At 42.5% G+C, this 23,219-nt stretch overlaps 1 pseudogene; it reads left to right on the top strand.

Moving 5' to 3' along the window:
• The first annotated feature begins 19,873 nt into the window (after window positions 1-19,873).
• LOC118574576 lies at window positions 19,874-20,659 on the top strand (annotated as a pseudogene).
• Window positions 20,660-23,219: the final 2,560 nt, after the last annotated feature.

Raw genomic sequence — 23,219 nt, 5'->3', positions numbered from 1 at the left:
GTACATACCATGTTTGACTTTCTGAGTGTGGGTTACTTCACTCAGGATGATATTTTCTAGTCCTATCCATTTGCTTGCAAACCTCATGAAAGCATAGGGACAAATAACTAAACTAGTGGAAACACATGAACTGTGAACCAATAGCCGAGGAGCCCCCATGGAACTGGACCAGGCCCTCTGGATAAGTGAGACTGTTGATTAGCTTGAACTGTTTAGGAGGTTCCCAGGCAGTGGAACCGGGACCTGTCCTTAGTGCATGAGCTGGCTGTTTGGAATCTGGGGCCTATGCTGAGACACTTTGCTCACTCAGCCTTGGTGTAGGGAGGAGGAGACTGGGCCTGCCCCCAACTGAATCTACCAGGCTGGGCTGACACCTCAGGGGAAACCTTGCCTTGGAGGAGGTGGGAATGGGGGTGTGGATTAGCAGGGGAAGCCTGGGGGTGGGAGGAGGGAGGACAGGGGAATCCATGGCTGATACATAAAATTAAATTAATTATCAAATAAAAATATTTTAAAAAATAAAAGGAGCTGAGCATCATTGTGGATACAGGGTGAAAGTTGACATTCTCCTTTGAGTTAAGCAGATTCGATGTTCTAATAACCAATTGCAGTGATGGTTATCTGTTCCTAAAGCTTTTGTGTCTATCCCACTAGTATTTGAACAGCATAGTGAATGGTGTTCTCTCTATCCAACTCTGTCCAACCCTGGAATATTCACTTCTTGGTGAAAAGACATTTTCTATCCTCTGCATTCAAACTAGGAGGAATAGCATGAACATCCCTGTGTGCATCATACTCTTCAATATACCAATTAAGATACACTTAACACACAAAAAATACTAGGTTCTACTATAAAATTTCAGAAGATAGAGTTCTGTAAACACCACAACTGTCCAGGTACTTACATATCAGTGGATGATATTAAATTATTTTTAGCTATAATATCCAAATTGGTTGTCTCATCAACAGGTTACAAAACAGCCTTTTGCCAGTATTGGTAAACATAGATTAGTATTAATTACTATTATTATAAAACAATTTTATTTTATATTATATTATTATAAAGTGAGAACTAAAATGGCTTCATAATATTATTTTCATATTACAAAACTCTCCTTTTGTTGTTGCTTTTTTATGTATTGTGTGTGCGTGTGTGCGTGTGAGTGTGTGTGTGTGTGTGTGTGTGTGTGTGTGTATGTGTGTGTGTGTTGTATGCATGTCTAGTCACCCATGCAGGCATATGTGGAGGTCATAGCTCAACATTGGCATGTTTATCTCAGTTACTTGCCCATTTCTGTTTAGGGACAGACTCTCACAGAACCTGGAGATCATTGATAGGGCTATTCTGCCTGTCCAGAGTGTCACACAATCTGGCGGTCTCTACCTCTCAGTACTGAGGTTACAGATGGATTCCACCACACCTTGCTTTTATGTGAGGGTGCTGGGAATCAACATTCAGGTCCTGTGGTTGCACAATATGCACTTCATCTACTGAGACAATTCTGTAACCTCCCAATTTCTTTAAATCTTAGTGATAATGTAATAATTTTCTCTTTTTACTCCTCTTATTACTTAAATTTATGATAGCTCTTTCCATGTTAGGAAAAATAACTGTCTTTGTTACGAAAATCGTTCATGTTTCTTCCCATTATTTTACCTAATCCTCTGTGTTCTTGATTTTATGTATAATTTTAGCGTACTCTAAGTGTGCTCCTTGTGTCTTTATCTTCTGAATTTTAGCAGGAATTGTAAAGCTAATATCAATTCATGATTTATGTGGACATTAATTTATTTTCCAATTTATTTATTCTTGTTTTAGGAGATAGAGTCTCAATCTGTATATCACATGGCTGGAATTCATTATGTTTCCTCAGCTGGCCTCAAATTCATGGTCATCTTCCTAATCTCTTCATTCCAAGTGCTGGGATTACAAGCCCCATGTACTGTCTTGTTTTGGTTTTGGTTTTCCAAAAGCTGTATTGAAATGTACACTTTCAATCACCCGGATTTTGACATAGAGTCCTGAGACAGGGATCCACACCTTGCTTTATAACTGGCTATGTGTAGTGGTTCTGTACCATGTATTGGATCATCCACTCAGTGCCATTTGATTGGGAAGTGCAACAGTATATTAAAATCTTTTCTTAAGCCTTAGAATATGTGTGTACTCTTCTCTGTGTTCCCAGTATCTCTACTTTTAAAGATTTATTTTATTTTTAAGCATGTATACATGTGTCTCTATGAGTGCATACCACTTGTGTATAGATGCTTGCAGAGAACAGTGGCAGTAGTGGGAGAGTTAATGGCATTAGGAGCTGCCCGACATAGGTGCTGGGAATCAAAGTCTGCAAGAGCAATTTGTGCTATTCATTTCCTTGCCATCTCTCCAGTCCAATTAGTAGTATTATGTGAAAAAAAAACTATGCGAATACAAGTTTGCCAGGAAAACTCTGAAATTATTCAAGGTACAGTATATCTGTGGTTTCCTATAGAATCAGAGTGCAGAGCAGGTCTGGTCTCTGAACCTAAGGATGTGAGTGCATTCAGCATAGGTGGGCAATTTCTTTTTGGAATGTACTGACCAATCCATGGAACAAGCACAGACACAATTTATGCATCTTCTCATGTCCATGATGATAATGTTGAGAGCTGTCATTTAAATGATTTCTGCTGAATGAGGGCTGTCTTGATGTGAAAAATAAAGCACTTTGTCTCTAACAGGAGTCATATGTCCCAAAAGTCCTTACACCTGTGACAAACCAACTGGTTAAATTGCTGTTGTTTTGGTGGTGAATCATTCGCATATACAAAGTCCTGTCTGTAATTGTTATTTTTAGCTGCAACCACTGTCTCCTTACCTTGTAGGTGAAGGCTGTGTCTGATCCCATTTATGGTATTGAACCATCTGAATTTGACAAGAGACTTTGCATTAAATGTGTGACTTATACAATACAAGACAACATGTATATCAGTGAGGAAACTTTCTTTCCCATGCAACTTCTTTCTGGAGGTATGGTTTACATTTTATTTAGTTCTTTGAGAATTTTATATAATGAACTTTGACCATAATCATCTCCTCCCGTAAATTCACCCCTCTTCCCTATCCACCCAACTTTGTGTCCTCTTTGTATTCACTGATCAAATTCAATTTGTACTGCCTATACATTCCTGGCCATGTGGCCTTCCACTGGAGCATGGTGGACCTACCAGTAGCAACACTCTTTAAAAGCACCGATTCACTGTGCAGTCTAATTCTTATGTCAGCTTGACACAGACTAGAGTCATTTGGGAAGAGAAAACACCAATTGAGAAAATGCCCTCTTGCAGACATGGAGGTACGTGCCTTTAATCCCAACACTTCTTGATACCACCTTGTCTCAAAAAGTCTATGACCTCAGCACTCAGAAGGCAGAAGCTAGGGTTTCTTGAGTTCAAAAACAAACCTTGGATACATAGTGAGCTTTAAAAGACCCCGAAGAAACAGATCTGAAAAACCAAAAATTTTAAAAAGAAAAACTACAGAAATTAATTGATAACTAAAAACCATATAGTCATCAGTGATTGCATTCACATTGTAAATGATATCAGAAAGTTTTAAACAATATTGCCTATTTCCCCTTTATTGTACCTTATTTCCAATTGTAAAAAAACCTCCCACATTCTCAAGATCATATAACCCAAGCCCAGGAGACTGTATACATATCTCTCTTGTTCAATGCCTTTAAAAGAAGCTTCATACAAACTCAACCCAGACCAAATCTCAGCATCAAGTGGGGAAGTGGACATGAAGTTCACTCCTAGGAAAGGAAATCTTGATAATTGTTAGCTTCTGGGACAAGGAGAGTGTCTTCATTAGGGTTTCAACTGCTGTGATGAACCCTGTGACCAAAAGCAACTTGTGGAGGAAAGGGTTTATTTCACCTTGAAGATTGTACTCCATAGTCAAGAAAAAGAATGGCAGGAACTCAATACAGCTACCTAAGACAGAAACTGAAACAGAGACCACGGAGGAGTGTTGATTACTGGGTTGCTCCTCATGGCTCACCCTTACTTTTTGTTTGTTTGTTTGTTTGTTTGTTTTTTTGGAGACAGGGTTTCTCTCTGTTGCTTTGTGCCTTTCCAGGATCTCACTCTGTAGACCAGGCTGGCCTTGAACTCACAGAGGTTCGCCTGCCTATGCCTCCCGAGTGCTAGGATTAAAAGTGTGTGCCACCACCGCTCAGCAGCTATTTTAGTTTGTTTGTTTGTTTTTTGTTTTTTGAGACAGGGTTTCTCTGTGTACCTTTGCACCTTTTCCTGGAACTCACTTGGTAGCCCAGGCTGGCCTCGAACTCACAGAGATCCGCCTGCCTCTGCCTCCCAAGTGCTGGCATTAAAGGTGTGTGCCAACACCGCCCACACTGCCTTCTTATATAATATCAAGACAACCTATCCTGGATTTGTACCACCCACAATGTTCTTGGCCTCCCTACTAATCAAGAAAATGGCCCACATACTCTCCCCCAGACCAATCTGGTGAGGCCTTTTTCTATTCTCTCTATTCTCTCTCTCTCTCTCTCTCTCTCTCTCTCTCTCTCTCTCTCTCTCTTTCTTCTTATTGTTTTAAACAAGATCTCTCTAATTAGCCCTGGTTGTTTAGAACTCGCTGTGTAGCCTAGTTGAGCCTGAAACTCCTAGATTTCCCCTTGCCTCTGACTTCCAAGTTCAGAGATCAAAGGCATGTGCCACTATGCCCAGCTCTATTTTTAAAAACAAACTAAAACCCTTTATTAGTTTTTATTTATGTATATGAGTATTTGTATGCACATATGTGTACTATGTATGCCTGGTACCCGAGGAGGCCAGAGGAGGGTCTTAGATCCCCTGAAACTAGAGTTACAGATGGTTCTGAGCCATTACATTGTTTCTGGGGACCCAACCTGTGCCCTCCACTACAGCAGCATGAGCTCTTACCTGCTGAGCCTTCCCTCCAGGACTGAGATAATAAATTTTGGACAGCACATGCAACTACATTCAATGTCTATTCATTGAAAACATCCTACATGTAAGGGATTTATATTGAAAATACTTCAGTCAAGCAAATAGCCCTGGAGCCTTTGCTCTCTCTCCACCCCCTTCTCTATGTGTCCTTATTCTAGAACACTATCTCAACAGTTAGGTCCTCAGATTTTGTCTTTGGCCTAGGTATACTGGAAGGCACCCAGGCTCAACAATTTGCTTCAACTAATGTGCCTGGCTGCCTCTCCCAAAGAAGATGTAACTATTTGGGGAGGGATACCCATAATCCTACCAAAATGCTCACTCTCAGACACACAGTTGTTAGTTACCAGCATCTGGCCGTTAATCGGGGTAGAAGAGCCAGTGTTGGAAGGATTATAAACTTCCCTTATTGTAGGAAGATAGTCAAGGTATCTGTGATGGGGTTTTATATTTTGTTTTGTTTTTTACTTTTGATTTGTTTTTTGAGACAGGGTCTCACTATGTGGTCTGGTCTGTCTCTGCAGACCAGACTGCCCTTGAACTCACAGAGATCCACCTGCCTCTGCATTTGGACTGCTGGCATTAAAGTCATGAACCACCATACCTGTCCAAAAGGTAGCTAAGTATTTGGAAAAGTTACTTTACATTCAGGAAATTTTGTTCAGCGTATTTCAGTGACGAGTGGCCTGAAGTAATGGGATATGATGTAAGTGCAATTATATTTACATTTCTAATTTTCCTGCCTGTTTTAGAGCTCTTGCCTTCCAAAGGAGACTTGTTGCTGGTTTAATATTCCTTGAAGCCAGGTACTCCAAACATCACTATCGACGCTGTGAGCTTCCTAAATTCCCAGAATATGGATGAGGTAATTTGCTTCCAAGTTTCCTTTGTCATGGGTAGGTAGCTGGCTATTCTTCCTTCCTGGTCACTTTTTTAACCCTGGATTTTGTTTGGTATGTTTGGCAGCATATCCCCTGCCAAAGTGGGCACATTCACTGATTGAGAAGGAAATAAGAAGAAAATAATGTAGAATATACACATAGTCATCTCCTCGCTTGTGTGCTTTATTTGATGTTGGGATGCTCTGTGGACAACAGTTAGAAAGTGTCTTGGCTGTGAGGCCATTGTGGGGAAACTTTGAGTGCACTGGGTTTGAGGTGTTCAGCCGGGTAATAAAGGTGGGTAAGACCTTGGTCAGTACAGCCTGAGAATGAGATGTAAAGTGAGGGAGGTAGAGTGTGTGGCCACATTGGGCAGCATGAAGGGCATGTCTTCTCCTCATAGGAGATACAGTATAGGGCCATATAGGGTAGCATAAAGAGCATGTCTTCTTATCACACAGGAGATACAGTGTGGGGCCACATTGGGCGGCATGAAGGGCGTGTCTTCTCATCACACAGGAGGTAGAGTGTGAGGCCATATTGGGTAGCATGAAGGGCATGTCTTCACATCACACAGGAGATGGAGAGTGAGGCCACATTGGGCAGCATGAAGGGCATGTCTTCACAGCACACAGGAGATAGAGAGTGAGGCCATTATTGGTTCTTAAGGGTACATCCTCTCATAAGACGCCCATCGTTTGTCTTTAATAGGAGTGAGGTGGAATGGCGACTCAGATGTGTTGACAAATTACCCAGACATTCCCTGTGTGTCAAGGATGAGAATCAGTGATGGGGTGAAGGAACCGTTGAGTAGAGCCAAGGGGTTGTTGAGGGCCATCTGTGGTGGGTTATGCTTCTCCATACTCATTGCCTTCATTACTCATCTTAGGTCTGTGTTACCAGTATTGACTGAAGAACTGGCATAGTAGATGACATCATCTTTTTTACTTTGGATTCTCTCCAGAAACCTACTGGTTTTACTCCAAGGTTGTATGACATCGTGAATGTGGTTGCTGTGGACAGCATTCAACCACACTGTTCTTGGAGAGCAGCATCAATGATTCCAGTGGAAATGTATTAATCAAGCCTTGTAATTCACTATTATTTCTAAGGCTCTGGTTTAATAAAACAAAATGAGCATGTAATCCAAAGATATATGAACTATGACTCTTCTTTGAACATCCTGGTGATTTCATTAGCAACTTGAACTCACTTTAGGAAAGTACTTGTTAATTCAAAACCATGCCCTATTGGAACATGATTTTAGCAAAGAAATATCCCTGCCCTCAGGGTAAATGCATCATTTTCCATAAGCAGGAGCAGATTCTGTGTTGCCAGAGGCCTCGTGGGACATTAAGCAGCATGGAGAAGCAAAGCATTTAACTTTTCAAGATCCCAGCAGTGAGCAGGCCAATGTGACCAGGTATGATTTAACATTACAGCTTGCCTTCTAGCTTGAGTCTCTTTATTGCCTTTCCAAAGTTTTTTTTTTTTTCTCTACAATATCTTTCATTTTCTACCAGCTACTCCATTTGATAAATTTACTGTTTTTCTATGGATCCTCTTCCTATACTACCATTTCATCTCCATAAAAATAGGGTGTTAGGTGAATTGTTTTCCAATTCCTGGCATTATAATAGTTCTTAGTAGATCCTAGGGGCAGACTGAAACCCACAGACTAGTACATCATTTCACTGGGCTGCAGTACTGCTTTGCTGTCGTTTCAACTACTACAATTTAAATTGTTCCATATCCCATTAAGAACCAGTTTAAACAAAACATTACCATATGTACAAAATATCAATTCTGTGATCCATTTTATGGGATGAGAGTAGTTCATTTGTAGACATGGATCAGGTAAAACCCTAGAGCCCTCTTCAGGATCCTGACAATGTTGACCCAAGGGTGAAGTGTCTAAATGATATACACAAAAATGCGTCTGAAGGCCAGTGACATTTCAGAGATCCAGTATCACTCGAAAGTGGTGGTATGTTTACGCCAGGCATATTATCCATGATTTGACCAGAAGCTCATGTCCATAAATGACCAAGTTTTCCACATATACCCTGGCTCTAATTTACCATCACAGTTCTCCCAATCTTCACCTCCCTGAATTTTCTCTGGACCATCAGATAACTCTATGCCATCGCAACTGTAATTGTAACAACTCCAAAATACTTTTAGTATTACTTCTTTTGAGACAGAATTTCACTGTGTAACAACCTTGGCTGTCCTGAAACTAGCTCTGTAGCCCAGGCTGGCCTCCAACTCACACAGATCCACCTGCCTCTGCCTCTTGAGTGCTGAGATTCAAGGCATGCACCATCACTGCCCTTCTAAGTTATTGTTATTATTATTATTATTGTTAATTATTTTTATTTGTGTACCTTGGTGTACTGTCTGCATGTATGTGTGAGGGTATTGGATTCCCTGAAATTGGAGTTTATGGACAGTTGGGAGCTGCCATGTGGGTGCTGGAACTTGAACCCGGGTCCTCTGGAAAAGCTGTCTATGCTCTTAACCACAGAGCCATCTCTCCAGCACCAGGATACTTTTTAATATTTTCTTAAAGATTCTTTGGGAATTTCACATCACCTCAGTCCTATTCATTTCCCAGTCCCTCCATATCCATCCTTCACCCTTGTTGTGTCCTCTACCAAGGAAAACTAAAAAAGAATAAAAATAAGATAAAAGCAAACAAACCAAAACCAAAAAACCACACACACTTTGATCCTCCATCTTCCTGCCTCTGCATCACTTCTTTATTCTTCTCAGTGGCATAGAGAGGTGCTGTGCATCATGCAGTAGACCCTTTTGTCCAAACAGCTTTACTTAGGAATGTACATTGTGTAATGTGGTGCTGGGCAGGTTCAAGGCCTCTGGGTTCTGATACACCAACAATACTGGACACTCACCAGAACTCCTCTTGATATAGATATGATTAGATATCCTGTTATTATCCCAAGTTATGGAGACCCTATGGGTATGGTTCTGCAGGACCGTCTCTTCAACTTCTCCAGCAGGTCCTAGATGGACTAGATGTTGGGGAGTGCCAACTCAAAGCCCTGGATGTGTGCCTGGGTGGTAGCTAAGTTGGTTTGCCCAATGCTTAGACCACCCCTCTCAGGTGAGGGGCAGAGCCAGTTCTCCCACAAGAGTGGTGAGGGCTGGGGCCAGCTTTCCTAAGAGTATGTGGCAGCTTCTCTCCTATTAGTTGAGGGGCCAGCTCTCCAGTGCACGGTCATCAGAGTCCATTATCTCAGAGCTAGTGAGGGGCAGGGTTAGCCCTCACGTGGGGGCAGGGGCAGCTCTATCCAGGCCAGGCTCATGAGGGGCCGGGCCAGCTCAGCACAGCCCTGGTACTTCAACATGTTTCAACCAATGCTTCATCATATGGTTTGAATGGGCCCCTGTGCAATGGGCATCAACACATATCCTGCTGTGGCAGGGGCACAGATCCAGACACGGCCAGCAGCAGCAGCAGCTTGGGCCTAGATGTCACCATAAACAAGGGTGGCAGTGCAGGCCTCTCAGGTCGGCATGGGCCCAGCAGCATTGTGGTCACCAGACTATGGCATTGCCCCAGGTGGCACAGCCTTCAGTGGTAACACAGCCATGGACTGGTGGCAATGTGAGCCACCCCAGTCTGTATGGCCATGGAGGCAGCATGACCCTCGGGCACCAACATGGCCTCAGGTGTCAGCCCAGATCCTAGGCATCTGCACTGCCTTCTTTGGTAACCTGTTGTGTTGGGTGTGTGGCTCACATGGGATCTTTGGAAGAAACATGGTCACTCTAGGATGACGTTTAACCTTTGTGGCTGCAGGAAAGTCAGCTTCTGGTGAACAAACTGCCTGTAGGTTTGCAAAAGGTTTTTATTGTTATACAATTTACACCTTAGCATGCCAATTTCCTGAATATGAAAACCTTTTATCTGAAGTTCCTCAAAGAGACAAATGCCAAAGCAATTTCCAGTCACAGGACATCTCAGTTTTCTGAGTCCTCCCACAATCAAGTTTTGAACCTTTAGGAAGCTCTCAGATTAGATTTACATATTTTATTGTTAACAAAAAGCTGACAAGCTGTTAGACTGGCAGGAAGCCAGGTGGGAAGGCCAACTGAGGATGCTGGGAAGGAGAAGGGGTGAGTCAGGAGTGGCCAGCCAGATGCAGGGCAAGCAAGATGAGAAAGCCATACTGAGAAAAAAAGTGCTTGTAGTTAGATGTCTTCCTGTGTCCCGCCTGGTTCACAGCTGCTTAGGTACAAAACACACACACACACACACACACACACACACACACACACACACACACAGGTTTATATTAATTATAACGGCTTGGCCATTAGCTCAGGCTTATTACTGCCTGGCTCTTACACTTAATTTAACCCATAATTCTTATTTATATTTAGCTACATGGCTTGGTACCTTTTCTCAGTTCTGCCTTGACATCTTGCTTCCTCTGTGTCTGGCTGGCAACTCCTGACTCAGCTCTTCCTCTTCCCAGAACTCTCCTCTTCTCCTGACCAATGGGAGCATTTCAAATTCACAGCACATAGAAGGACCATCCCACTGCACAGGATCTCTACGAGTTCATGGCATCACTGATGTACACAGTGAGTTCCAGATTATCCAAAGATTCGCAGTGAGATCTTGTCTCAATAAATTTTTATTATGTTATATATTTATTAGTATGTATGCAAGGTTAAAGGACAATTCCATCTACCATGTGGGTCCCAGGGATCAGTTGAGGTTGTAGTAATAGTTTATTTGCAGAAGGTAAGATGAGCAGGTTGGAGCCAAGGGGCACCACAAAGTCATACCTTGCAACAGAGCTCACATAGTTTTTTGGGGGGGGGGCGGAAAGGGTGCAGAGATGGCCTCTAACTGACAGCAGAAGGAAGAGAGAGTGGGTTGAGAAGGGCTTGCTCTTTAGAAGGGGATATAGCACATGCACATAAGGAGCATGCAGTATCACATCTTTGCTGCTGCTGCTGAGTTGTCCTGCTAGGTCTCCCAGGGCAGGTCTGTGTAAATGCCTGACTGCTAACAGTTGTCTCTGGTTATTAGGCTTGGTGGCAAGTGCTTTTACCCAATGAGACACCTCACCAGCCCCATTTGGTGGGTTTTTAATAAAGAGAGCAAATGGGGGGTGGTACATGGGAGGGTTTGAGGTGAGAAAAAGGGAGGGGGAAATTATGTAATTCTATTAATTTCAAAAGATAAAAATATTTAAAAAGAAAAAATTAAAAAAACATATTAAATGGAAAAGAGATTTACGTACTTCAAACAGAAGGTAGCAGGCACAAAAGGTAGCAGTCAAAAATGGCTGATCACGGCCCAGGTGCTAAAATTCTAGAATCAAACCGGCTGCAAAGCTTTGTGGGAACTCCTGCTAAGTACCTCGAGCCATGGACATCAAGGCAGACCCTGGCTGCAGTATGCCACAGAACAAGATATTATTCGTTTCATTTATTTATTTATTTATTTATTTATTTATTTATTTATTTATTTTTCATTCATTCATTCGTTTATTACTGAATATGGCATATATTTTTTATTAAGAAATTTTTTCATTCATTTTACACACCAAAGATCCCTGGCTGTCTTGGAACTCTTTCTGTAGACCAGGCTGGCCTGGAATTCAGAGATCCACCTGCCTCTGCCTCCCAAGTGCTGGGATTAAAGATGTGTGCCACCATTGCCCAGCTTTTGTGGGCTGTTTTACTTGTTTGGGTCTGAACACAGAGACTGGAAGAGTGTTCAGGGTTTGCCTTCTTTTTAGCTTCTTCTGGGAGAAAGATAATGAGGATGTGAAAGAGTCTGAGATAGCATACTGGAGAGCCAGAATACCCCAAACATATAAATGAATTGTAATCAATCATCCAGTCCCTTTCAGTCTGCCAGTTACTGACAACCATATAACTCATAGGTGGGATCACCCTAAAATGTTGACTTACAGAATTCTGAACAAATGAGATTATATTTGCTTCAAGTCAGTAACTTTCAGAGAGTCCTATTATGTAACGATATGTAACCTGTAGAAGTTAAGTACAGACAAGTCTAACACAATTTAATTGCCACACTAAATAGGATGAAGTGGTAATGGCTGGCAATCTTCTGTTTCAAATTAGTTTCTATGAAACAAATGAAATGTACCTATGTAGGAAGAACCAACATGGATAAATAACACCTAAGCAAGCTGCAATGTATCTACCCAACACAAAAATAAATCAGCCAGAACTATTTTATATATATATATATCTTGGTTTTTCAAGACAGGGTTTCTTTGTGCCTTTCCTGGAACTCACTTGTTAGCCCAGGCTCAAACTCACAGAGATCCACCTGGCTCTGCCTCCCGAGTGCTGGGATTAAAGGCATGTGCCACCACCACCTGGCAGAATTATTATATTATAGGTCACCTGTATTGCTGTGGATATCGCTCTGTGTAAATAAAGTTCTGATTGGCCAGTGGCCAGGCAGGAAGTATAGGCGGGACAAGAGAGAAGAGAATTCTGGGAGGCGGAAGGCTGGGTGGAGAAAGACACCACCAGCTGCCGCCATGAGAAGATATAAAGTACTGGTAAGCCACGAGCCATGTAGCAAAGTATAGATTAATAGAAATGGGTCAATTTAAGATAAAAGAAGTAGATAACAAGAAGCCTGCCATGGCCATACAGTTTGTAAGCAATATAAGTTTCTGTGTGTTTACTTGGTTGGGTCTGAGTGTCTATGGGCCTGGCAGGGGAGAGAGATTTGTCCTGACTGTGGGCCAGGCAGGAAAACTCTAACTACAAATGGCACCCAACATGTTGGCAAGAATTTCCACCTAAAACCTGAGGAAAAAAAGATTATAAAACAGAGCTAAAAACATCTTCCTAGTTGTCTCTCTCAAGTTAGCGGCAGCCTGCCAGTTTGAGCTACTATGGCGGGTTCCTGGCGTGTGCATCTGACCTGCAGTGTGGTGGGAATGAGGAATCTACAAGCGGCACTTTACTCTGCCAGATTAAAAAAAAAAAAAAAAAGGTTTCTGGGCTTTGCACTGCTTTGATAGAACTGCTTCTGATAGTTGATGGTACACACGGCTCCAGACCCAGAGCTGGTGATAAACTGTACCATCGCCATGTTGGGAAGCAGAGGTGGGCAGAGCCAGCAGCCACAGCAGTGTTTCAGTCTTACAAAGATGGATATTACACAGAGAATCTGGTTTATGTTGTCTTTGGGATTTTTAACTGCAGAAAAAGATTTGATCATAAAAGCTTTTGAGTTAAACAAATATGTAAATTTTAAAGGTAACTTGACTTCAAAATTTGGATATAAGGATATGTTGCTTTGGAAAGGAGTCTCTGCTTTTGTTTCCACAGAAAGCCAGAGGCTGTGGATTTGTTCCAGATTAAGATACATCAGGTTTGATCAGCCAAGACCACCTGAAAGGTCTCCAATGACACCATGGCCCAGATGATCTGACATCCAGAACGGTTTCAAGAGAACTGGCTCAGAGGTTCACCCTAATGGACTACTCCATAATCCTAAAATTGTCTTTGTGTCCCCATAAGATACAGCGCCCCCCTCCAGCAGGAAGTAGTAAGAAAAACTACGCCCAAATTCCCAGCTGGCTTTGGAGATGGAATTGGCTCACTCCTTCTCTAAACCCAAGCACATTGTTAAAAGAAAAGATTAAGAGATTCTTGTGTCCCAAATCAGAAGAGCCTTCTGGTGTGGGACAGAGAAAAACAATATTTTTCTTTGAAGCAAGTTGTTTATAAATGTGATGTCTTTCTAAAGAAGAAAAGAGGATATGATATAGATATAATAGGATAAAAGGGTAGATTCAGGCGAGAAACGAGCTAGGCACGAGAACAGAACTGAAGCTGTGTAAATGGGATGTTATGCCAGAGGAATTAAAGCAACAAATGGACTATATGTAGCCCTGGCTGCCTCTGTAGACCAGGCTGACCTCAGACTGGTAGAGATCAGCCTGCCTCTGCCTCCTGAGTGCTGGGATTAAAGGCGTGCGCCAACATTGCTGGTAAAGTGTCATGTTTTAAAATGTAAAAACATGTAATGAAAAAAAGAGTACTAAAACCAAACACCTGTCAGGAGAACTAGCTTAGAGTATATTGACAGTGACGCTAAGTGGCTGAGGAGGGCGGGTGCCACTGTGATGAACAGGTACGTGGTGGAGAAATGGAAGAGAAGGAGAAACAGTGGTTTGTGCTCTGTAGAGAAAAGAGGAACTGAAGACACGACAGTGATGAGGAACAGCCTGATATGGATGGTCTATGTTGCCACCTGGGGCCATGTGATGTCTGGGCCTGTGCTGCTGCCGAGGGCCATGGGGCCATGTCTGTGTTCATGGGCCTACTGCAGCTGGGGCCTGCGTTGATGTCTGTGGCCTGTGTTGCCACTCAGGGCAAATATAGACGCCCCTGGTTTGGGTTGCTGCCTGAGACCATGGTGATATCTCAGTGTCATGCTGCCACCAGGGCCATACTGAACTGAGTAGTCTGAGCTTCCACACAGGGCCATGGTGACATTGGTGTCCAAGCTGTGGCTTAGGGACCAGCCATGGCCCTCGGCATGGGTCTTTGTTGATGTCTGTGGCCAGTGTTACCACTGAAGGCCATGGGAAAGCTGGCCCCCTGGTGGCCTGGGCACATGAGAGAGAGCTGGTCCTGACCTTCACCAGTTGCCACAGCTGGAGAGCTGTCCCTCCCCAACTCCTGGGAGAACTAAACCCAGTGTTGTGGGCATGGGAGAGCTGGCCCACTGATTCCCATGACCACCATAACCTTGACAGCCCTGGGACCACCTCCACCCCGCCTCTAGACATCTGCCAGAATAGGAAAGTTGGCCCTGCAAGCAGAAGAGCTGGCTCCACCTCTCGGCTGACAGAGACAGTCCAGGTCGAGGTACCGACTCACCAACTCAGCTCCTACCCAGACCCACATCCAGGGCTTTGAGTTGGCTGATCCAACATCTATCCCTTCTGTGACCTGCTTGAGCATATGAAGGGACAGGGCCTGCAGAACCTTAAATTAACCCATATTTCTTACCGTGTGCCCTGGTACCTTTTTTTTTTTTCAGTACAACATTCCCATCTTGCTTCTCTGCATCTGCTAGCAACACTCTGACTCCAACCATCCTCATCCCAGCATTCAGTCTGTCCCAGGCTATCTCACCGAATCTCTTCCTGCCCAACTATCAGCCAATCTGCTTTTTATTAACAATGACAGTAATACATATTTACAGTGTACAAAAGAATTATTCCACATCAGGGCAGAGTCTCAGAAGAAGCAGCATGGAAAGTACATAGATGGGGTAAATGAGCCTCGGGGCAGCACATAGATGAATAGAAATGGGGCAATTTAAGATATAAGAGCTAGCTTAAAAAAAAGCCTAAGCTATCAGAAAAGCTTTCATAATTAATAAGTCTCTGTGTAATTATTTGGGAGCGGCTGGTGGGACAGAGTTGAACAGCAGGCCTGATGAAAAACTCTGCCTTCAAATGGCATTCAAACATGGGGCAACTACATCCCACATAAGATTTGAGAAAGCTTAAAAAAGGTTCTAAACACACAAAAGAAGAGCCAAATGTGGCTTCCAATCCTTGTTTGTGTCTCTCATGCCGGCTCCAGTACAGACATATGTCTTCTAGCAGCTGCATACAGTAAGGAGCCAGCTGCCAACTACCATGTGCTAGAGCCTTTCACTGAGCTGAGCAGTGCTGGCAGCTGACACAACAATATAAGATTTGTCTTATGCAATCAAAAAAATAATACAGATGCGCAGTAAAGACAGATCTAGATGGAAAAAAATGTCTAAATGCATTACAGTGTGTTTAAATTATGCACAGTCTTGGGAGAGCAAAGAGAAATGGTATAGTCATAGACAAAAATAATAAAGTAAAGCCCTTAAAAGGAAAAAAGTAATAAAAAATATAAGCCACATAAAGATGGGAAATACACAGAGAGTCAGAATCCTGTATGTTATTGTGTTGTCTTTGAATTTTTGACTGCTGATAAAGGAGCAATAGCTGCTAAGAGGCATTAGATTATGAAAGCTGCTAGATTAAACCAACCTATATACTTTAAAAATATCTTGACTTCAAAATGGAAGTCAAAAGTCATGTTGATTTGGGGGAGAAATTATGCTTTTATTTCCACAGGAAATTGGAGGCTGTGGATTCATTCCATGTTGATATGGATCATGTTTGATTGGAGAAGACCCCCAGAAAATCCTGGCTACAGACATACAGAAATAAACCTTAAAAAAAAACCTCTACAAAACACATAATGTATATTTTAACTGATCAATCTTAAAACAAAAAATCATCTTTGGCTAACTTGTGTACAACACACAGTCTACACTTGTATTAACACAGATTTACATGTTACCTTTAAAAGTTTATATTTTCAGAGCCAGGGTACAAGACACCAAAGCAAATAGATGGCCCATGTGATCAAGCCTCTCAGAGTGCCTCTGTTGTAGGTTCCTCAGAGTTCTGCATTCAGAACAGCTTCCAGACTGACATGGGCCAGCCACACAAATCGCTCCTGCCAGGACTTAAACATTATCCTAAATTTCCTCAGGATCCCTTAATGATGCCAGCACCCCCAGACAACAGGTAGCAGTCTAGAAAAAACAGTGCCCACATTCCCAAAAGACTGGTTATGGATGCTTTTCATCATTTAAAGGGGGTTGGTTACAATTTATTATTGGTCATAGGAAAAAAATCCAAACAATGTAGTTAAATTCAAAGTTCTCTTTCTAAAAGAAAAGAGAGGGATATGATATAGAAATGATTACATGAAAGGGTAGATTATTATATGTGCTTTAATCAAAAAACCAACTATTAATCTCAAAATATTTTACATTGGTGTGGATTTGGATTTATTGATATAAATTTAAAGTTATTTTTGTTATACTGTATGTATGTTTCTACTCTTGTTTGGGGCATTGTGCTTATGCAGCTCATTTAAAAATGTAATGTATATGGGCGAGGCAGTGGTGGAGCATGCTGTTAATTCCAGCACTTGTGAGGCAGAGCCAGGTGGATCTCTATGATTTTGAGGCCAGCCTGGTTTACAGAGCAAGATCCAGGACAGGCTCCAAAACTACACAGAGAAACCCTGTCTCAAAAAAATGTAATGTATAATTAAAAATTACAGGTTAATAGTTAGTCTTCTATAATAATCAAAGTTGTACTCATACACAGATATATTTAGAAGATAAATGGTCTTCAAACACTTCAAAGACCTACAGAATATGGCTTGTAATATGTTTAATAACCTAAGGTTTTACATGAGAGTGAGACACTTGTGCTATTGACAGCAACAATTTATCTCAAAGAAGATGATGGACAGGGAAGAAACTCCATATAGAGTTTGCTTGCTTGCTTTCTTTCTTTCTTTCTTTCTTTCTTTCTTTCTTTTTAAAGATTTATTTATTTATTTATTATGTATGCATCTTATATTTATACAGTGTTCTGTCTGTAAGTATGCCTTCAGGACAGAAGAGGGCACCAGATATCATTACAGATGGTTGTGAGCCACCATGTGGTTGCTGAGAATTGAACTCAGGACCTCTGGAAGAACAGTCAAGTGCTCTTAACCTCTGAGCCATCTCTCCAGCCCCTAGAGTTTCCTTTTTTATGGCATAAGCTAATCACTTGGCCAAATCCTGTCCTTGCCTCCATTGCTGACAGTATACTGTCCAAACTGGACCAGCAGGACACAAAAGAAAAGGACTGCCAAACTTTGCCAAGACAAGTTAGGATCGTCCTTCAAAATTACCTGCTTCTTTTTTTCTTAAGAATTGTTTTATTCATTCCGCATACCAACCACAGAAGATCCCTCCACATCCCTCCCCCCTCCCCTAAGCTTCCCTCCTCCAGCCCATGCTCCAATCCCCTCCTCTGAAAAGGTATGGCCTCCCATGGGGAGTCAGCAAAGCCTGGCACATTCAGCTGAAGCAGGTCCAAGACCCTCCCCTTGCATCAAGGCTGTGCATTACCTGATTCTTAAAAATGTCTGTCAGATACTCTAGGCCTGCAGGTCAACTTTGGGTGCCCCAAGATTGCTTTAATAGCATCTATGGGGAGGGCAACATCGCCCTGGCTGTCCTGGATTTTACTATGTAGAGAAGGTTGGCCTTGAACTCACAGGCATCCACATGCCTCTGCCTGCCCCAGCCTCTTTTAGGGTTTATATATTTAACACACTGGGTCCAAATAGTCCTGCCATATCCTTTTAACACTAAATTATGTGTCTAAAATGAAAGACAGTTTTACTGGCCAGTGGGAGATATTTAATCAGATCTAAGAAAGACACTAAGTTTTAAATTCCCTGTTAATTATCAATTTGATGATCTTTATAAGAGACAGTACTCATGTTTATTTGATTTCTTATGTAGTCACTTTTTTCAGATTATAATATAATTATGTCATTTCTCCCTTCTCTTCCTCCTTTCAAACACTCCAGTGTATGGCATCCCTGCTCTATTTCAAATCCATAGCCTTTTTTCTTTTCAAATCTTGTGATGTAATTTTTTCTTTAATTGCTGTGAGATGCATACACACACACCACCACACCACACCATAACACACACACACACACACACACACACACACACACACACACACACACACTGGTTTTCTGAGATAGGGACTAACTGTGCAACTGATTCTGGCTTGAAAATTTCTATTTAGGCCACTTGCTCTTCAAAAGTGAGATCTCCTGATTGTCCACAGGCTGCTATAGTTCTATGATTGAGGCATGCCATCTAGTTTAGGAGAGAATATTCTTTAAGAATAATTCTTAAAATAAGAAGACTTTAAGTATGAATAATGCCAAGTCTTTTTTGGAGGATTCATGGTTGGGTGGTATCAGAGTCTTGTTTACTAAATATATTGTAGATGCTGAGAGCATTAAATACTAGTTTCATCTTAGGCAGTGAAAGGTGACTATGGTAGAAAGGCATGTTTTTGGCAAACAGAATTTGAAGTATTAAAACTTTATAAACTGTAAAATGTCCTATGAAAAGCTTCACAAATGCCAGGTGGTGGCGGCACAAACCTTTAATCCCAGCACTCGAGAGGAAGAGGCAGACGGATCTGTAAGAGTTTGAGGCCAGCCCGTTCTACAGAGAGAGTTCCAGGACAGCCAGGACTATACAGAGAAACCTTGTCTCCAAAACAGAGCAAAGCTTCACAAAAGTATTAAATGCTCTAGATAATTGCTAAGGTTTTTTTCAATCTGTTTCTATTTGCAAACAGTACATTTCGAAATATCATTACTATTTTACAAATAAATTTTTTCCTTCATTTAATTATCCTTTTTGAATGTTGGCCTTCACTTTTAAAAAATTTGACTTAAGTTAAAAATATTTTGAGATAGGTAACCCTATTTATGTAACCCTATTTATCTGGAACTCACTGTATAGACCAAAATAGCCTTGAACTCAAAGATCTGCCTGCATCTGCCTCCCTAGTGCTGGGATAAAAGGTGTGCACTGCTGCTATCACCACCACAGGAGAAAAGCCCACAAGAGCATCCAGAGCAACCGACTTCATACTTAATTGTCATTACACAGTCCTCCATTTATATTTGTAGGATACTTTTCTCCAGCAACAGCAGACTTTTCAACAAACTAGGATGCTTCAGAAGCACAGCCTGAAAGGACTTAAGCAGGAAACTGTGGAGTTCTTAAAGATAGGTTGTAAATTATAACATAATGCATTTTCTTTTCAGTGGCTGGAGAGACAGCTGTGGGTGCTGGGAACCAAGCTCTTACATTTTTGTTGTAAGCCTAGCCTTTAATGGCTGAGCCATCTCACCAGCCCCATAATGTATTCTTAATACATTGCAGAATTTTAACTATTTTTCCATTCTGAATTCATTGTGTCGGAAGTGAAAAGCTAATTGGCATATCTCTCATGATTTTGGCAGGGACTAATTCAAATCAGGAAGTATTAGGTTGAGACTTTATCAGAAATGTGAGAGTGGCAGAGACTATGGCGCTCAACCATAATCACTCAGAGGGTGGCAGAGTGATCGTCAACAACAGTGAGAGCATCCTAATGTCCTATGATCATGTGCAACTTACATTCAATGGCATGAAGAATGTTCCAGAGGCCTTCAAAGGGACCAAGAAAGGCACCATCTGCCTTCCCCCATACCGGCTATCTTTCTCTGTAAGGGGAAGGATGCCATGCTGTCCTTCATGATGCCCTTTTATCTGGTGAAGGTCTGTGAGATCAAGTAGCCAGGTGTTTGGCGCAAACTTCATTAAGGGAACATTGAAGGCTGAAGCAGGAGGTGGCTGGGAAGGCTCTGCTTCCTACAAGTTGACCTTCACAGCAGGGGGCGCCATTGAGTTTGGGCAGCGGGTGCTCCAGGTGGCAGCTCCAACTTCCAGAGGTGAAGCCCCTAATGGAGTCTATGGGTACCCTTACATGCCCAGCGGGGCCTATGTCTTTCCCCCACCAGTCGCCAATGGAATGTACCCCTGCCCTCCTGGTTACCCCTATCCACCGCCCCCACCTGAGTTCTATCCAGGATCTCCCATGATGGATAGGGCCATGGGATATGGACAGCCACCACCACCACCCTATCCTGGACCCAGGAAGCCTCCAGGCAGCGGCCTCAGTGCCCCCTCCACTCCTGCAGCTGAGGCCAAGGCCTCAGAAGCAGCTGCCAGCGCCTATTACAACCCAGGTAACCCACACAATGTCTACATGCCCACGAGCCAGCCTCCTCTGCCATCCTGCTAACCCCCAGAAGACAAGAACACCCAGTAGACCCTGCTCACCTCCCTGCCTCTTAAGGATGACCCCTTCCTGGGACTCTGGGAGGGGCCCTGTTCCTCCCCAGGCCTGATTATAAACAGCAGGAATTAGCCCTGATGGAAGGGTGGGGCTCCAGGCCTCTGAGAGGAGCCTCCCAGCTTCCCACGCTAGCTCAGCTCATGGCGCTGCTCTAGCTAGCTTGCCTCTCACCACCTCTGGGGCTCTCAGGATGACCCCTTGTCCTTCTCTGTGTAGCAGTGCCTCCCACAGAGGGACTCTGGCCACCCCTCCACCACAGCTCAGTCTCTCAGCCTGGTGGCCTCTGTACTCCACCTTGTGGGCCATGTTTACATTCCTTCCCCTGGTGTGTGCCTGACTCTGGAAGGCCGGCCACTGTCCCAGCAGATGCGGAGTCCACATTCCCTTTGGCCAGGCTCTGGCCTCAGTCACACTCACCCTGCCTGCCACACTAGCCTGCTTCCTTCTGCTGCCTCCGGCTTTGGGAATTTTACCCTGAGCTTCCAGCAGTTGGCATGGCGGCATCAGAAGCAAAGCCACTGTGGCAGGGAGGAAGGCCCTCTCTAGTGTTTCTGGCCCCTCCTCTCCTCTCCCCTTTACAGGGGCTTCTTCACAGGAGCACTAGAGAATGCATGTCTGTCTGAGCAGTCCCTTTGGTCTGGGAAGGAGCACCTCCAACCATGTGACCTGTAAGCTGCCATCTGCCCCCTGGAAGCTTCACACACCCTGGAAGCATTCAGATTTGCTCTTGTTGGTCCTGGACGCAAAGTGAGGAGATGGTTATTTAAAGAGAATTCCCTATGTATTTGACACACACACACACAATCCAGTAATACATTAATGTGAAATAAATCCTGCTTGCACCTTGATTTGTTTGCTACAACTGTGACATGGATGAAGTAACTGGGGAAAAATGTGCTTATGCATCAAATACGTAGAGTATTAACACTTTATTCTCTGTTTAACGGCAAGTAATAAGTCTATACATCATTTTACCATTTGTCCTTGTATCCTCAGTATTTGTTAAATAAGGAAGTGCTTAATTGAGATTATTGAATGTTTTTGTTGTTAAATGTATTATAGAAGCATTTTTCTGACACATTAGATTTTAGTATAATTACAGTGACCAAAATTATTTTATATGCCAATTTATAATCGTAAAAGAGAGTCCAGACACAAAAGATAAGTAAAGGTTAAAATGTGTAGATTCGGGGGCCGAAGAGACGGCTCAGCACTCAAGAGTGCTTGCTGCTCTTTCAGGAGCCTGGAATTTGCTTCCCAGCATCCACACCAAGAAGCTCACAACTCCAGCTGCAGGAGATCTGACACCCTCTCCTGGCTTCCATGAACAACACACATGCACCTGTGTGCACACATAGACACACCCTACCAATCAATGATGAAATCTTTACAGTTTTTACAGGTTTATATGATTATCTGTATGTAGCTGTCCATATTAGTAAGTCAAGGTTTAAACAGTCGTTTCAAGACACTGTCCAAGAACTTCATACAGATTTGCATAAACATCAAAGAGCAGGACTTAAGTCCAGTTAGAGAGCTGTTGGTTACCACCAAGGTTTTCATGCCACGATTGCATTTTTGGGGTTATTGTGCCATGCTGCTAGTTGTGGTGGTTCATATTCTCATAGCTGAATATGACTCTTGGCTGCCTCTCTCCTTTGGAATCTTCCTTGCCATCATCTGGTACCATGAAATCTAGTTCTCAGGGAGGCTATCAGGTCATATCGAGCTTGGGTCCTATGGGCCCTGTGTCCAAGGTGCACAAAGGAGTACATTAGTTAAAATGCTACTTATATATTAAAGAGAATTGGTTCCTTTTCAATTTTTGCTGCTATGAACTCTAGCTAATTACCTGTTCTCTCTGTTCTTCGGGCCACCCTCCATAGGTGTGCCGTGTAAGCTGTGTAGGGTATCTCTTTCTTTCTGCAAATCTAATCTATAAGGTTCCATTCTACAACAGTGCCTCCGTTTACTACATCTGCCCATCAAGCTCACCTCTCTACAGAATTGCTTTATCTGACCCATTCTTTGTTTTCACTCTTTCCCTACAATACTTTTCATTGCTTTAATTTTGAAACCTTAGGCTTTTGCCAACCTAGTTGGAACCACTCCATTTTCTACACTATAGCTAAAATAGATTCATTTTCAGTCCAGTTATGGAGTGTTTGAATTATTTTGTTTACATTTTCCCATTAAAAGGGGTTTGCTATCTTGTGCTATTATTTTTAAAACTCTCTCCACAATTTTTACGTCATAGTACACCTTAAATAGCAAGTAAAAAAATGGCATGTCAGTTCAATTAATTTAAAAGTTTCGCTGGGTATAGTGGTACAGGCAAATGATGACAGTTGTGTGCAGCCTGAGAGTGAAGGCTGGGAAGTTGGAGGCTAGCTTGGGCTACACAGCAAGATCCTTTAAAAAAAAAAAAAAAAGAGTGCCATAATGTATCTTGGAGACAGACTCATACTACAGATTATTTAATTATCTTTATTCACATTGACTGTTTTTGTAACCTGATATTGGAGAACCTTAT

The sequence above is a fragment of the Onychomys torridus genome, chromosome X (assembly GCF_903995425.1).
Source record: "Onychomys torridus chromosome X, mOncTor1.1, whole genome shotgun sequence".
Classification (NCBI taxonomy): domain Eukaryota; kingdom Metazoa; phylum Chordata; class Mammalia; order Rodentia; family Cricetidae; genus Onychomys; species Onychomys torridus.
This window is presented reverse-complemented; position numbering and strand designations above follow the sequence as displayed.